This window comes from Triticum aestivum, chromosome 4A (assembly GCF_018294505.1).
Source record: "Triticum aestivum cultivar Chinese Spring chromosome 4A, IWGSC CS RefSeq v2.1, whole genome shotgun sequence".
Classification (NCBI taxonomy): domain Eukaryota; kingdom Viridiplantae; phylum Streptophyta; class Magnoliopsida; order Poales; family Poaceae; genus Triticum; species Triticum aestivum.
Genome location: NC_057803.1, coordinates 732,484,342 through 732,490,226, shown reverse-complemented (window position 1 = coordinate 732,490,226; position 5,885 = coordinate 732,484,342).

Here is a 5,885-nt window from a genome sequence, read left to right as displayed (position 1 = left end):
GCCTCTCTCTTTATATCGTAGACTTGAATTAAATAAGTTGACACCTACTGAAATATCTTTGCAAATGGCTGATAAATCAACTGCTATACCTGTCGGTATTTGTGAGGTGTGCCTGTTGTGGTTGCAAATGTCACTATCTTAACGAACTTCGTTATTCTTGATATTCCCGAGGACGATAGTATGTCTATTATCCTTGGTAGACCTTTTCTTAATACTGCAGGGGCTGTTATTGATTGCAACAAAGGCAATATCACTTTTCATGTTAATGGTAATGAGCATACGGTAAACTTTCCGAGGAAACAAACTCAAGTTCATAGCATCAATTCTATTGAAAAATTTCCAACTATCATTTTTGGAGATTTTGAATTTCCTCTCCCTACTGTCAAGAAAAAGTATGATATTCTTATTGATGGGGATTTTCATATCCCCGTTGAGGTAACTTAGTGTTATTTGAAATTTCTCCGGTTCCGTGTTATTCGGAATGAGTTTGTTAACAAGACTTGATCAACCTCTTTAGCGGGTTCATTTTGATGATCACGAGATGGATGAAACTAGAAGGCACAACCTTCTGTACCCTCTTTTTACTTTCTGTTATTTAGAATAAATAGAGCAAAAATAGTATTATCCGTCTATTTTCTGAATTATCCGTGCATTAAAAAATAGTCTGAAAATAAAAGTGCTCCAAATGCCCTGCAAATTTAGTATGATTTTTTTTGGAATATTTGAGGATTTGAGGCACTGAAAACACTGTAGGAGGAGCAAGCACCAGGCCACGAGAGAGGAGGGCGCCCCCCCTGCAGGGCGCGCCCCCTGTCTCGTGGGCCCCTGGTGGCTCCCCTCCACTTATGCCAGCACCCACACACTCCATCTTCTACCCAAAAAATCCCCATCCAGCTCAAACACGAGTTCTAGCTCGCTTTGCTGTGATTTTCGATCTCTTAGCTCAAAGATCCATGCACAAAATTGCTTTGGTAGATTGTTGCTTGGTATGTGACTCCTCCATTGGTCCAATTAGTTTTTGTTCTAGTGTTTTATTCATTGCAAATTTTTGCTGCTTAGGTGACCATGTTCTTGAGCTTGCATGTTAAAATTTTGAGGTCCCAAGCACTTCCAATGCATGATATAGGCTCTAGGCACTTGTAGGAGTAGTTGCTCTCAATCTTGTTTAGTTTTATCCACTTTTATTTTGAAGTCACTAAAATTTCAGAAATTTTTAGAAAATGTTAAGGAGGCTCTTTAAAGGCTCTTCTAGCCAAAGTTCTGAGGAAAAACAAGCCAAAGAGAAGGAAAAATCCAAGTATAATCTTCCTCGCTTAGCGGAAGTATGGTCGTGTGAATGGCCATGCGAGGATTTCTTGAATGAAGTCGGAATCCATGAGGACTTTTATGATTTAATCGAGACTGCAGGCCTCACCGGTTTCATCAACGACCGAATCGATCAGTATCTCTTACTTACCAATACTTTCGTGCAAAACATTTATTATTATCCTAAGAAATCACCGCCCGCAGTATCATTTCATTTATATGATGAATTCAAAGAAATGTCTTTACGTCATTTTTGCGTGGTATGTAGGATAACTTATGAGGGAGAATTAGATGAACCCCATCGTGAAGATGTGGTTGGCTTTGTTAATACTATAGCTGTAGAGGAGCCAAAGAAGGGCTCCGAGGCGAAGGTCTCTAGCATACACTTTCCTGTCTTACGCTATTTTGCTATATTTGCTAGTAGATGCTTGATTGGTCGTGGAAATAGTGGGAATCTGAGCGTTCCTGATATTATCATTATTCAACATGCTTTGCTTGGGGACAATACTTTTAATATGGGTGCCGTCGTTGCTAAACGGCTAGCCCTGAATCGTACAAAAGGTCCCATATTTGGAGGTATCTATGTTGCACGTCTTGCTAGACATTTTCAGATACCCATTAGGCACCATGAGGAAAAGGAGACAATATTGCCTCCTCACATTTTATATTACGAAAGCATGGTAGCACACAAGTTTATTGTTGACAACGAAGAAAAGATGCTTTTGTATAAACTTAGATTCAATAAGAAACTTTTTGAGATTATTATTTTGCCTACGCCTCTGTTGTTTGATTTACTTGCAGAAAATTTTCTTGTCACACCGGAAGCGGTGAACAACCATCGAGCCCAAGCTTTTACTCCAGAACCTGAACCTGAGCCGGAACCTGAGCTGGACCCTTATTATGCATCATCTATCCAGTGGGATCCGGAGATGACTAGCCAGTGGTATCCTGATTATACAACTCATTACACCAGAGAGAGTAGCGGCGGTCCTTGGTATTAAACCAACTTAGGCCAAAAGCCTAAGCTTGGGGGAGTACGTATTTCTCACCGACTTTACATTCATGTTCACACGCTAGTCGTCGGTGCTCATACTCTTTCATTGTATTATCCATCTTAGTTTAAATTTCTTTTTCTAGTTTTCTTCTTGTGTGTTTGTTAAACCTTGAGAAAAAACCAAATTTTTTTAGTTAGTTTCATTTCCTTGCTTGTAGTAGGATTAAAATGAAAACCCAAAAAGATTTCTAGTTCTTCTTCTTACTTGTTGGGAGCTTTCCCGTGTAAATATTTTTATTTTCTTTTCTTTCCTTTCGGGGTCGAGAAGACCATATTGAAAATGCTTAGTGGCTCTTATATGCATGATTGTCTATTTAATTCAGAGCCCTTATTACTTGTCTTCTCTCTTGAGTTGAATGCTTGCAGATTCCAGCTTAGTCCAATGCACGTGCACTCTTATTATTATACACATCGTTCGGTCGTACAAGTGAAAGGCAATAATGACGATATATGATGGACTTATTGGGATGAGAAAAGCTGGTATGAACTCGACCTCTCTTGTTTTTGTAAATATGATGAGTTCATCGTTCCTGAGCCAGCTATTATGAAGTAAAAATATTTGCAATGACATTTAGATATTATAGTTACTTGTGCCATGCTTGATTAGCTATGAGTTATAATGGTTTACCTTGCGTGCCAACATGCTATTAGAATGATTATGATGTGATATGATGGGATGGTATCCTCCTTTGAATGAATTGAGTGACTCGACTTGGCACATGTTCACGCATGTAGTGAATCAAGTCAACATAGCCTTCACGATATTTATGTTCATGGTGGATTATATCCTACTCATGCTTGTACCCGATGTGAATTAATTTTAATGCATGCTTACGACTGTTGTCGCTCTCTCAGTTGGTCGCTTTCCAGTCTTTTTCTAGCCTTCACCTGTACTAAGCGGGAATACTGCTTGTGCATCCAAACTCCTTGAACCCCAAAGTTGTTCCATATGAGTCCACTACACATTCCTATATGCGGTATCTACCTGCTGTTCCAAGAAAATTTGTATGTGTCAAACTCCAAATCTTCAAATGAAATTTTGTTTTGTATGCTCGAGCAGCTCATGTTACAACTAGGGCTGCCTATATCTTCCATGCTAGGTGGGTTATTCTCAAGAGGAGTGGACTCTGCTCCTCACTCACAAGAAAGGGCTGGTAACCGGGATGCCTAGTCCCATGATCAAAAAAGATCAAAGCAAATCAAAACAATTAAACAAAACTCCCCCAGGGCTATTGTATGTTGGAGGCACTCGTTGTTTCGAGCAATCCATGGATTGATGCTTGTTGGTGCTTGGGGGAGTATAAACCCTTACCATTCTGTTTGGGAACTGCCTATAATGCATGTAGTATGGAAGATGCAGCCATCTCATAGGTGTTGCATTGACAGCGAAAGTATGCCTCTCAAAATGTTACTCAATCTCTATTTTAAAATCAAGCTCTAGCACCTATACAAATCACTGCTTCCCGCTGCGAAGGGCCTATCTATTTACTTTTATGTTGAGTCATCACCCTTCTTATTAAGAGCACCCGCTGGAGAGCACGCTATCATTTGCATTCATTATTATTGGTTTATATTGGGTATGACTTGACTGGATCTCTTTTATCATGAATTACAATGTTTAGTCAGTCCTTGATCTTTAAAGGTGCTCTGCATTTATGTTTTGCGGTCTCAGAAAGGGCTAGCGAGATACCATTTTGTTATATCATGTTATAATTATTTTGAGAAAGTGTTCTCATCCGAGTTTTATTATTATGGCTTGCTAGCTGATTATGCTATTGACATGAGTGATTGTGAGACCTAGGTGTTATTGTTAGTATGGTTAGTTCATAATATTTACTGAAACTTGAATGCTGGCTTTTCATGTTTACAACAACAAGAGCAAACAGAGTTTGTAGAAGTTTTTCTTTATCACTTTTAGTTTATCAAATGAATTGCTTGAGGACAAGCAAAGGTTTAAGCTTGGGGGAGTTGATACGTCTCCAACGTATCTACTTTTCCAAACACTTTTGCCCTTGTTTTGGACTCTAACTTGCATGATTTGAATGAAACTAAGCCAGACTGATGCTGTTTTCAGCAGAACTGCCATGATGTTGTTTTATGTGTAGAAAAGAAAAGTTCTCGGAATGTCCTGGAAATACATGGAGGCACTTTTTGGAATTAATAAAAAAAATTGGCGAAAGAATTAATGCCAGGGGCCCACAGCCTGTCCACAAGACAGGGGGGCACCCTCCCTAGGGCGCGGCCCCCTATCTCGTGGGCCCCCTGGACGTCCTCCGACCTCAACTCCAACTCCATATATTCCGTCTCGGGGAGAAAAAATCGGAGAGAAAGATTCATCGCGTTTTACGACACGGAGCCGCCGCCAAGCCCTAATCTCTCTCGGGAGGGCTGATCTGGAGTCTGTTCGGGGCTCCGGAGAGGGGGATTCGTCGCCGTCGTCATCATCAACCATCCTCCATCACCAATTTCATGATGCTCACCACCGTGCGTGAGTAATTCCATCGTAGGCTTGCTGGACGGTGATGGGTTGGATGAGATTTACCATGTAATCAAGTTAGTTTTGTTAGGGTTTGATCCCTAATATCCACTATGTTCTGAGATTGATGTTGCTGTGACTTTGCTATGCTTAATGCTTGTCACTAGGGCCCGAGTGCCATGATTTCAGATATGCACCTATTACGTTTTCATGAATATATGTGTGTTCTTGATCGTATCTTGCAAGTCTATAGTCACATATTATGTGTTATGATCCGACAACCCCGAAGTGACAATAATCGGGATACTTCTCGTGATGACCATAGTTTGAGGAGTACATGTATTCACTATGTGTTAATGCTTTGGTCCTGTTCTCTATTAAAAGGAGGCCTTAATATCCCTTAGTTTCCACTAGGACCCCACTGCAACGGGAGGGTAGGACAAAAGACGTCATACAAGTTCTTTTCCATAAGCACGTATGACTATTTACGGAATACATGCCTACATTACATTGATGAATTGGATCTAGTTCTATATCACCCTACGTTATAACTATTGCACGAGGAATCGCATCCGGCATAATTATCCATCATTGATCCATTGCCTACGAGCTTTTCATATATTGTTCTTCGCTTATTTACTTTTCTGTTGCTACTGTTACAACTACTACAAAAACCCAAAAACATTTATCTTTACTGTTGCTACCATTACCATTATTATCATACCACCTTTGCTACTAAATACTTTGCTGTAGATACTAAGTTATCCAGGTGGGGTTGAATTGACAACTCAACTGCGAATACTCAAGAATATTCTTTGGCTCCCCTTGTGTCGAATCAATAAATTTAGGTTGTACTTCACCCTCGAAAGCTGTTGCGATCCCCTATACTTGTGGGTTATCAGACCGCTCGTGCCAAATTCATGGCACCCCGGACAAGCCAGCCAACCACACCAATAGACACTGCTGGGTATTTAAACAGGCTGACAAAACAAACACCGAAAACAAGGACAAGGGGCTGCACAGCGACGATGACGAGGAGCCCCGACGTCC